This window comes from Stomoxys calcitrans, chromosome 1 (assembly GCF_963082655.1).
Source record: "Stomoxys calcitrans chromosome 1, idStoCalc2.1, whole genome shotgun sequence".
Lineage (NCBI taxonomy): Eukaryota > Metazoa > Arthropoda > Insecta > Diptera > Muscidae > Stomoxys > Stomoxys calcitrans.
Window position 1 is genome coordinate 36,001,146 of NC_081552.1, and position 12,035 is coordinate 36,013,180.

Consider the following 12,035-nt stretch of genomic DNA (forward strand, 5'->3'; position numbering starts at 1 on the left):
CTCCACATTGTTAAATCTCCGCATTGTTCAATCTCCACGTTGTTAAATCTCCACGTTGATAAATCTCCACGTTGATAAATCTCCACGTTGATAAATTTCCACGTTGTTAAATCTCCACGTTGTTAAATCTCCACGTTGTTAAAACTCGACGCTGATAAGTCTCCACGTTGTTAAATCTCCACGTTGATAAATCTCCACGGTGTTAAATCTCCACGTTCTTAAATCTCCACGTTGTTATACCTCCACGTTGTTTAATGCCACCTTAATATCATAGAAGGCGTATAATCCTCCTGTTGAAGAGACATTTTGACCTCTCCTTGAAGTATGCATGTTTTGCTCCACAGAAATTTCCCGATGTCAGTCCCTCCCTAACCTTCAGATCTGGTAGTTTTTCCAATGTTTTAAGAAAAATGATGAGAGATCGAACCGTGTCGGGCCGGACCGACCTGGCTACATAGACTCTTAAAACCAGAAAATCCTCATTTATTACCCGATTTCACTGAAATTTGGGACAGCGAGTTTTATTAGGCCCGCCGACATCCGAACCGAATATGGTTTAGATCGGACCATGTATGGATACATTTGCCATATAGACCAATCTGACGATTCATAATCTTAAGCCCGTAAAATCACCGATTCGAACGAAATTTTGACTAGTTAGGCGCGACATCCGAAACGAATGTGGACCAAATCGGACCATGCTGTTGTTGCAGCAGTGTGTTATACACTGAGGCTGCCACACACTGCTGCAAGGGCAAGGGTTGCCGCAGATTTCGAAAGTTCTATTAGGGCAGTCGATATTCTCACCGAATATGGTCAGGATCAGACTATATTTGCAAATAGTTGAAGCCCATAAAGAGCGCATTTATTATTAGATTTATTTAAAATTTTCAACAGTGACTTGTGTTAGGCCCTTCAACATTCTTGTTCGATATGGCCCAGATCGGTCTATATTTGCATATAGCTGTCATGTATCGGGAGATCGGTATATCTCCCGATTTAAGGGCTTGGGCCCATTAAAGGCGCATATATTATATGATTTCTACGAAATTTGGCACAATGGGTTGGGTAAGGGCCCTCGACATTCTTAGAAAGTATGATGAAGATCGGCATATATTTGGAAATAGCTGTCATTTAGAGCGATCTTCCGATTTGAGTTTTTGGCCCATAAAAAATTTATTTATTTACCGATTTCACTGAAATTTTGCACAGTGGGCTGTGTTAGTGTCTTTGACGTCCGTTTTAAAAATGGTGTAGATTTCGAAAGGCCTATATTTCGATATAACTGCCATATATACCAATCTCCCGATTTAAGGACTTGAGCCCATTATCTGATTTCGCTGAAATTTGGCGCAATGAGTTTTGTAAGGGCCCTCGACATTAGTCAAGATCGGGCTATATTTGGATATGGCTGGCATATAGACCGATCCTCCGATATATATCCCGATTTCGCTGAAATTTGGCATAGTGCGCTGCGTAAGGCTCTTTGACATCCCTGTTCAAAATGGCGCAGATCGGTCTACATTTGGATGTAGCCGCTATAAATCCATGGTGGTGGGTTCCCCAGATTCGGCCCGGCAGAACTTGGCACGCTTTTGCTTGTTTTTATTATTTTCATTTATTACACTCTACACCACTACTACAGGGTATTACAACTTGGTGCATTTATTTATAACACCCAGAGGGAAGAGAGCTAGACTCATTGATAAGTTTACCAATCGACTCAGAATCACTTTCTGATACGATTTAGCCATGTCCATCTGTTTGTCTGTCTGTCTATGTTAATTTGGTTTAGTTTATATTAATAAAAATTTTTTTCGCAAATATTTTTAGTAATCACAACACATTGTGCAACATGTAGGCAGCCGCAACACTCCGCAATCGTTTGCAGGATGCGGATTTCAACAGCAATAGCAACAACAGTAACAATACCACAACCAGCTCAACTACGCACAAACAGGGAAAGAACAAAAACAATTTTGTGCAAAAAAATGTGCGTTAAGTATTCTCGGTTATACAATGTAAACAAACCATCGATAAACGATCAAATGTACGTCCGGCTCGAATCCATAGCCAAACAAAAGACGGAAGATGGATGAATGTATGAAACGGAAAAGACAGGACGTGTGTTTGTGGCAGAGAACAAACAAATGAATGAATGTGGTTCGGGCAGCTGAAAATGGCTGAATTGCCGAAGGGGTTGGGAAAGGGTGTATGAGGAATTTGTTTTACTTGGAAATCCCTAATAAACTCGATGAGATATGTTAATCTAATGCGAAAAATAATCGAAAAATCCAAAGTTTCTTTATTTTTATTTATCTTTTTTTTTTTGCTGATAAATTACCTGTGGTAACCGCGTCAATGGCGAGGGTGGCAGCATTAGCTGCAACCTTAGAGACCAAGACTTGTTGTTGTTTTTTTTTTTTTCTTATTTTTAATAAACCAATCATAAATTATTTTTGCTTTTATAAACACAACAATAACAACAAAAAACAAACAATACCAAACAAAGTGATTTCACCAAGAGGTTGAGTTTAGGCATACACTAAAGGCGGCTGGCTGGGCCATAACACCAACCCAAAACTGGCCCGGTATTTTAATCATAAATGAAACGAATTTCTAAATTTAACTTTAGCACTGCGAACAAAAGAACACCAATCTTATCTTTTCTTCATGTGTTTTGCCAAACTTAAAGCACCATGAACCAAAAAAAAGAAAAAAAAAAAAGCAATCACCACTTGACAATATAATCACGTGAAAATTCTTTTTTCTCCACGTATATTTTGAAAGCGCCACACTTTGTTCGTAAAAGGGGGGGATTTTCTTTAAATTCACATTCACTTTTAGGATTTTCAACAAATGAGCACCCCTTCTCTTAAACTTTGATCACATTTCTTGGAAACACCGCCGACACACTATTTGGCATATTTTTGGGAAAGAATTTCGCTGCTTTCCTTCTTTCTATTATTTCCAACTCAACGTAATAAATTGACAACAACACGAAACACGTCAAATTCAATGGCATGCTAGAAAAGGCGAGAAAACCAGCGCGCACACATATCAAGTTGTCGAATGCGCTTTTAAGACTGAATACATGAATGAAATCGAAAAACCAACGAACGAACTCGAGAGTCGAACAACGACATGTTTGTGTGAACGGGAGTCAATCACACTCGAGAGTGTGGGCCACTACACACACTTGGTGGGTGCTTAAGAGCAAACAAGTCACCCATTGATAAGGGGATGGTGTAGCTAGGTGATGTTGTTTAAGTTTTCGTTTTGTTTGGGTTTTTTTTTTTGCAAACAACTTCAGCAAGCCACAACACCATATATGAGTATCCCCCCCCCCCCCCCCACCCCCCTTTCTCAATAGCCAAACCAAAATAGAGAACTCATAGGGAGAGAGAAAGAGATTCGGCAGCCACAACAACCATCTCGGAATGCTTTAGCTTAAGTGCGTCCATGTGTTGTTTCTTTCTATTTTAAGTGGGTGTCAAAAGTGTTTTGTATTTTGGCGCCCTCCCCCCACCACTCTACTTTAGGAGATTGTTGCCTGGCGCTACATTTGTGAGGGAATGCATTCATATCATAGGGTTATAAATGTGTTAAATGCAACCAAACAAACAAAATAAAAATTGCTGCTGAGAGACAATGTCATGATATATGCCCTCATTAGTTGTAGCGTAAGAGAAAGAGATAAGACAGCTGGTGTTGTCAATGTTTGCAAGGGCACATAAAGCAGCAATTCATCGAAAAAGGGTTTGTATAAAGAAAAACATGTAAAAAGGCATTAAGTTCGGCCGAGCCGGACTTTGCCTATATAAGTCACTGTTGAATTTTGTATATCAAATTTCAACAAAATCGGGGAATAAATAAAGCTTTTATGAGCTTCAGACCCTTAACCGGCATATCGGTGTATATGACAGCTATATCTAAATACAGTCCCATTTTTACCATATTTGGGTCAGATGGCCTAAAACTATTCACTGTTTTAAATTTCAGTGAAATTGGTTAAAAATATATGCTTTTTTGGTCTTCAGACCCTTTATCGGCAGATCGGTCTATATGGCAGCTATATCTAAATACAGTCCGATCTGAACCATAGTTAGGTCCGATGTCGGGAGGCTTAAAATAACCCACTCATTCAACATAACAAACATAACATAACATAACATAACATAACATAACATAACATAACATAACATAACATAACATAACATAACATAACATAACATAACATAACATAACATAACATAACATAACATAACATAACATAACATAACATAACATAACATAACATAACATAACATAACATAACATAACATAACATAACATAACATAACATAACATAACATAACATAACATAACATAACATAACATAACATAACATAACATAACATAACATAACATAACATAACATAACATAACATAACATAACATAACATAACATAACATAACATAACATAACATAACATAACATAACATAACATAACATAACATAACATAACATAACATAACATAACATAACATAACATAACATAACATAACATAACATAACATAACATAACATAACATAACATAACATAACATAACATAACATAACATAACATAACATAACATAACATAACATAACATAACATAACATAACATAACATAACATAACATAACATAACATAACATAACATAACATAACATAACATAACATAACATAACATAACATAACATAACATAACATAACATAACATAACATAACACAACATAACATAACATAACATAACATAACATAACATAACATAACATAACATAACATAACATAACATAACATAACATAACATAACATAAAAAAAAATAAAATAAAATAAAATAAAATAAAATAAAATAAAATAAAATAAAATAAAATAAAATAAAATAAAATAAAATAAAATAAAATAAAATAAAATAAAAGAAAATAAAAGAAAATAAAATAAAATAAAATAAAATAAAATAAAATAAAATAAAATAAAATAAAATAAAATAAAATAAAATAAAATAAAATAAAATAAAATAAAATAAAATAAAATAAAATAAAATAAAATAAAATAAAATAAAATAAAATAAAATAAAATAAAATAAAATAAAATAAAATAAATGAAATGAAATGAAATGAAATGAAATGAAATGAAATGAAATGAAATGAAATGAAATGAAATGAAATGAAATGAAATGAAATGAAATGAAATGAAATGAAATGAAATGAAATGAAATGAAATGAAATGAAATGAAATAAAATGAAAAAAAATGAAATGAAATGAAATGAAATAAAATAAAATAAATAATTAAATAATAATAATAATAAATAAAATAAAATAAATAAAATAAAATAGAAATTGACAAATAATAATATAAATTCTCTCAATTATGAATATACTAACATATGCCAGGTCGCTTCTCTGCCCCCGATGGTACACCCAATATCGAGGTGTAAATCTAAAGCAAGTTTAATAGCTTTAGCCTTATCCGTAAAGAAAAAATATTTTGAAAGTTTAAGTTAATCTTTTAGTCATCCGTTACATACTGCTGAGATATAGCTGTATCCCTCACAGATGTAACTCAGTCTGTAAATAAAGTACCATTTTGTACGTTTTATTACTAAAATGAACGAATATCTAAAAAATCTTTTAGTCGTCCGGTACAAATATGCCAAGATGTGCCTGTATCCCAAATTTCAGATCTGATGTTCAATCTATAAAGAAAGTACTAAATAGTACTAATTACAGCACTTAAGTACTTTTTATTCCACTCCTTGTACGATTTCAACATTTCATATTTGGTACAATTTATCTTGACAAATATACGACAAGACATCGACCATTTTTAGCAAATTGTTTAATTATGACCTTCTCCATTCACTGTTAAAAGTAAATAACATAGTTCGTACCAAAATGTATTATTTTTTAAAAATTACTTAGTCAGCCAACATACATGTCTTAGTAGAATTTACATGTTAAATTTCGGAGCTCTAGTTCAATCCGTAAAGAAAATATGAAATGGTACGAAATACGGTACTAAACTATTACTATTTTTCAAATTTTGTCTTTTTTTACCTATTTCGTACCATTTTGGTACTTTTTGTTTATAAATGTCCAAAAACTCTTTTGGCATCCCAATTTAGGTTGCCATATTATACCCAAGTTCCAAATTTCAAAGCTCTAGCACAATTAACAAACAAGGTACCAGAAAGTACCAATTGCGGTACTAAACGTACCATTTTTCCCACTTCCGGTACTAATTTGAGAAATTTTTGTCACAAAATCTTATTTCTAGCCCCATCCGTTTGCGCTGGGTAAAATGTCACCATTTCGTACTAAACGTACGAATATCACAAAACCCCGTCATATCGCAGGCCTATGACTCTATCTTTAGCCGTTTGGGCTGGGCGTTGATCGGTCAGTCAGCCAATCATTCAATCACGCGCCTCTTTTATATATAGAGGGAATCGAGTGTCAGGCGTAATGGGTTAAAATTTTGTCTTTGAAAATATTTATTGAAATTTGTCCACAGAAAATTTTTTAAGAAAATGTTGTTTGGGATAGATAAGCATAATCAAAAAGATATTAAAAATGTTTATGGAAAATTTAAATTTTGCTTTTAAAACATTATTTCGAGGTAAGGTTGTCTTTAGAGAGATTTTCGCTGAAAGTTAGTCCTTGAAAAAATTCACGAAAATATAGTCTTTAGAAAAAATTTAATAGTTTTTTTTTTTATAAAAATTTTGTCTTTAGAAAAAATTTGAAAGAAATGTTGTCTTCAAAAAATACTTTCGAGAGGGGTCCGGCCCATGCTGAAGTTTTGTCATAAGAGAATATTACGCTGGAATTTAACTGGATCGCTAGATCTTGACTTCTTGAGCCACTAGAGGGCGCAATTCTTATCCAATTGGACTGAAGTTTTGCATATGGGGTTTTTTGTTATAACTTCCAACAACTGTGCTAGGTATGGTTGAAATCGGTTCACAACCTGATATAGCTTTCATATGAACCGATCTGGGATCTTGACTGCTTGAGCATGTGGAGGGCGCAATTCTTATCCGATTTGGCCGAAATTTTGCATGGCGTGTTTCGCTATGACTTCCATCAACTGTGCTAGGTATGGTTGAAATCGGTTCATAACCTGTTATAGCTGTCATATAAACCGATCCGGGGTCTTGACTTCTTGAGCCTCTAGAGAGTGCAATTCCTATCCCTCATGACCCTCAACATTCGTGTCAAATATGGTCTGAATCGGTCTTTAGCCTGATACAGCTCCCTTTTAAAATGATCTCCCTATTTTATTACTTATGGGCTCAAGGCTTAGGGCGCAATTCTTACTAGATTTTGCTGAAATTTTACACAATGACCTCTTCTCTGGTCTCCAACATTCAATTTAATTATGGTCCGAATCGGGCCATAACTTGATGTAGCTCCAAAAGAACTCGACAAATGCGAGCTATGGTGGAGGATATAAAAGATTCGGCAAGGCCAAACGCTTTTCTTGTTTTAAATTTAATTTTTTTTAATATTTTTTAATTTAATTTTATTAATTTTTTAATATATATACATTGTTTGGTTTTGTGAAGGTTTTTGTTTTTAAAATTATTTTTTTATTAAAATTTTTTTAGATTGCTGAGGAACCATATTCTTTCAATTATTCTTTTTATTTCAAATTATTTTTGGTTTTTTTTTTTTTGTTTTTATACATTTAGATTTTTGTGTAATATTTAAATTTATTATCAACTTTTTTAATTGTTTAAATACCTATCTTTAAATTCGTATTTTCCATAAAAAAAAAAGCTCTTAATTGACAACACCCGTACCTGCGCACTAGTTTACTGAACTGCACCTAATGGCCCATACATAGTTACAACAACAAACAAACCCACCATTGACACCCAAGCACTCATTCATACATGTGCGACTGCCGCAGCAGCAGCAGCAGCCGCAGCAGCTGTTTCTTTGTTTAACAACAGCAAACCAAACTACAAGCCATTCCAATCACATAAATCATGGCCCCACCATGATACACAAAGGGAGTAATTTTACTAGGCAAACATAACAATTTCCTTTTTCCGCTTACAAACACTTCGAGTCAGGGATGACAAATGAGGTTGGCAAATGGTACCTTTTCCATTTTTTGTCAATACGGTCGTATAAAAAGCACAAAAATACCACAAATAAAAAGGCAATAAGTACGGCCGGGCCGATCTTTGGATATCCACCACCCAGCAGCTGTATCCAAATATGATCCGATTTGGACCAAATTCGGCACGGACATTGAGTGGTCTAATAAATACAAGTCACAGTTCAATTTTGCTTCAAAATTGATCGAAAAGCCTAACATAAGTCACAGTGTCAAATTTCAGCGAAATCGGATATGAGGCCAAGACCTTAAATCGAGAGATCGGTCTATATGGCAGCTATATCCAAATCTGGACCGATCTGGGCCAAACACAACTCCCTATCCCAAATTTCAGCGAAATCGGACAATAAATGAGCCTTTTATGGGCCCAAGACCTTAAATCGAGAGATCGATCTCTATGGCAGCTAATATATCCAGATCTGGAACAATTTGGGTCAAATTGAAAAAATATGTCGAAGGGCGTTAGTGCTTTAAAGAACGCCTATGAGTCTGATTCAAGTTTTTTGCTCATTGATAAGATATAATTAAAAATGGTTATTCTCGAAAAAGTACCAAATCACTCGCAGGGGTACCATAGTACTTTCGATGTTGAAAAAGTTTTAAAAAAAAAGTACCAAAGTTTAAAAATTATCATCCCTGCTTCGAGTGTCTTGTGTTTGGGTTATAGCAACTACAAAACTAAATGTGCATAAAGAGAATAAGAGAGAGAGAGAGAGAGAGTGAGAGAGAGAATGTATAACTGAGGGCTAACAAAAGTCCAAGCTGTTGAGCATATAAATACGAATCCATGCAATTTGTGTATAAATGTCCTAAAATAACAGAGAGTTCACCAAAGCCATAGAGCATGATAATCATTTATGCTATGCCGAGAGTGGTTTCCCCCAATTGCGATCACACACTTACCATTAGGTATTTGTCAACAACGCAATCAATTCACAGATCAATTGTTTCGATCGTGTTGATGCGTAGTTTTGTTGTTACGTTGGGTTCCTTTGAATTTTATTTTTAATTTTCTGGAATAAATGGAAGACACAGAATTCTATACTCTTTTGTGGTATAGAATTGCTTTAGAATCGATGGTGTCCGGCCAGCATTGGGTCACCTTGAAGTGTCGTTGTTCAATTGTCGTTTTGTCGACCATGTGCAGTTGGGCAGTAACACGTGTGCGTGTGTGTATGAGTGACAAGTACCGATAGCTGAAATTAAAAAGCAAGGAGAGAATGCTTGAATTGCAATATACAGTAGTTTTGTTAGTTGATTAAAATTCTATTGTAGACAAGAAAATATCTGAAGCGTATGATAAGTTTAACCAATAATGGCAAATGTTGAATGGGTTTATCCTGGTATTATTGAGAACAAGTAAGAGCATGCTAAGTTCGGCCAGGCCGAATCTTATATACCCTCCACCATTGATCGCATTTGTCGAGTTCTATGCGCGATATCTCTTTTTAGACAAACATCGAATATTGAATAAGAACTGTTGTGCTATTGGACCTATATCTCAAGTTTTAGTCCGATTTGGACCACAAATGAATGCTGATTGACATTGTAGAAGTTATTGTGTATTATTTCAGTTCATTCGGATAAGAATTGCGCCTTGTAGGGGCTCAAGAAGCATAATCGGGCGATAGGTTTATATGGGAGCTGTATCAAGCTATTGATCGATTCAGACCATATTACACAGGTGTATTGAAGGTCATGCGAGAAGCCGTTGTACAAAATTTCAGCCAAAATCGGATAAAAATTGCGCGCTCGATTGGCTCAAGAAGTCAAGATCAAAGATCGGTTTATATGGCAGCTATATCAGGGTCTATAACGATTTACGCCATACTTAGCACAGTTATTGGAAGTCATAACAAACCACCTCATGCAAAATTTCAGCCAAATCGGATAAAAATTGCGCTCTCGATTGGCTCAAGAAGTCAAGATCATAGATCGGTTTATATGACAGCTATACCAGATTTTGAACCGATTTGAATCATACTTAGCACAGTTGTTGAAAGTAATACCAAAACACTACGTGCAAAATTTCATTCCAATCGGATAAGAATTGCGCACTCTAGAGGCTCAAGAAGCCAAGACCCCAGATCGGTTTATATGGCAACTATATCAAAATATGGACCGATGTAAGCCATACTTATCGTAGTTGTTGGAAGTGATACCAAAACACTATGTGCAAAATTTCAATAAAATCGGATAAGAATTGCGCCTTCTAGAGGCTCAAGAAGTCAAGACCCAAGATCGGTGTTTATGGCAGCTATATCAAAACATGGACCGATATGGCCCATTTACAATCCCAACCGACACTAATAAGAAGTATTTGTGCAAAATTTCAAGCGGGTAGCTTTACTCCTTCGTTAGCGTGCTTTCGACAGACAGATGGACGGACAGACGGACGGACGGACAGACGGACGGACGGACGGACGGACATGGCGAGATCGACATAAAATGTCGCGACGATCAAAAATATATATATACTTTATAGGGTCTCAGACGAATATTTCGAGTAGTTACAAACAGAATGACGAAATTAGTATACCCCCCATCCTATGGTGGAGGGTATAAAAAAACTTTGATAAAAGTTACAAAAAATTAACAAATTGGAAATACTTAAAAAATTAAAAAATTTTTGGCGTAGATCATAATATTAGACCTAACGCCTTATAATAACACCAAATACATTTTTTGCAAACAAGGGAATCCGAAGTATTTCATGAAACACCAAGATCAAGCATAAAATACATCAGTTAAGAAGCCCTTAAGCCCAAGAGATTTATCAGCCAAAAGCAATCCGTTCGCTGATTCACTTTGCCAACTCAGTTTGCCCCACTTACAGCAACCGACACTTGAGAGCTTTGAATACCATATTGAATTGGTTTGTGTGCGTTAAAAAAAAAAAGACACATTTAAGGTTTGTAGTTCATTTAGGGCAAATCGTGGATAATTGGCGCCCGAGCAGGGACTTATTCCGAATCATACTGCGGCAAAACATTTAGGCACTACCAAAGAGGGAGAATCAAATCCAACATACAAGGTAGCCTTTTGAAAACCTTTCCCACGGAAAGGTTAACCTTATAAGACCTTCGTGAGAGAATGTGAGATCTAGAGACAGAAGTAAAAGTTCAGGAGATTTAAAGAAAATGTATGGTTGGGAAGGCCAATAAGTATAGCGGAAATCCCACAAAAATTAAGCACCTGTCCTGGATAGGGTAGCATTGCCGCTTTTTTCGGATGCCAAGTTTTCGGGAGTTATTCTTGGCCAGAAACTTAAAATAGGGCAAATCGTGGATAATTGGCGCCCGAGCAGGGACTAATTCCGAATCATACTGCGGCAAAGCATTTGGGCACTACCAAAGAGGGAGAATCAAATCCAACATACAAGGTTGCCTTTTGAAAACTTTTCCCACGGAAGGGTTAACCTTATAAGACCTTCGTGAGAGAATGTGAGATCTTGAGACAGAAGTAAAAGTTCAGGAGATTGTAGGAAAATGTATGGTTGGGAAGGCCAATAAGTATAGCGGAAATCCCAGAAAAATTAAGCTCGTACACAGCAAGGAAAGCGCAGCGTTCTCGGGGCACCTGCCCTGGATAGGGTAGCATTGCCGCTTTTTTCGGATGCCAAGTACTCGGGAGTTATTCTTGGCCAGAAACTTAAAATAGGGCAAATTGTGGATAATTGGCGCCCGAGCAGGGACTTATTCCGAATCATACTGCGGCAAAGTATTTGGGCACTACCAAAGAGGGAGAATCAAATCCAACATACAAGGTTGCCTTTTGAAAACCTTTCCCACGGAAAGGTTAACCTTATAAGACCTTCGTGAGAGAATGTGAGATCTTGAGACAGAAGTAAAAGTTCAGGAGATTGTAGGAAAATGTATGGT

General features: G+C 35.6%; 1 protein-coding gene across 4 annotated transcripts in view; it reads right to left on the reverse strand.

Moving 5' to 3' along the window:
• Window positions 1–12,035, reverse strand: part of LOC106092414 (protein phosphatase 1 regulatory subunit 16A) — a 562,806-nt gene that overhangs the window by 397,601 nt on the left and 153,170 nt on the right. For 3 of the 4 annotated variants that reach the window (XM_059370798.1, XM_059370795.1, XM_059370796.1), the window contains exon 3: window positions 9,058–9,350. The gene's annotated coding sequence lies outside the window, so the exon portion shown is untranslated. Of the gene's footprint in view, window positions 1–2,344; window positions 3,082–9,057; window positions 9,351–12,035 lie in introns of those variants that run through there. The other variant, XM_059370797.1, reaches the window with a different exon arrangement.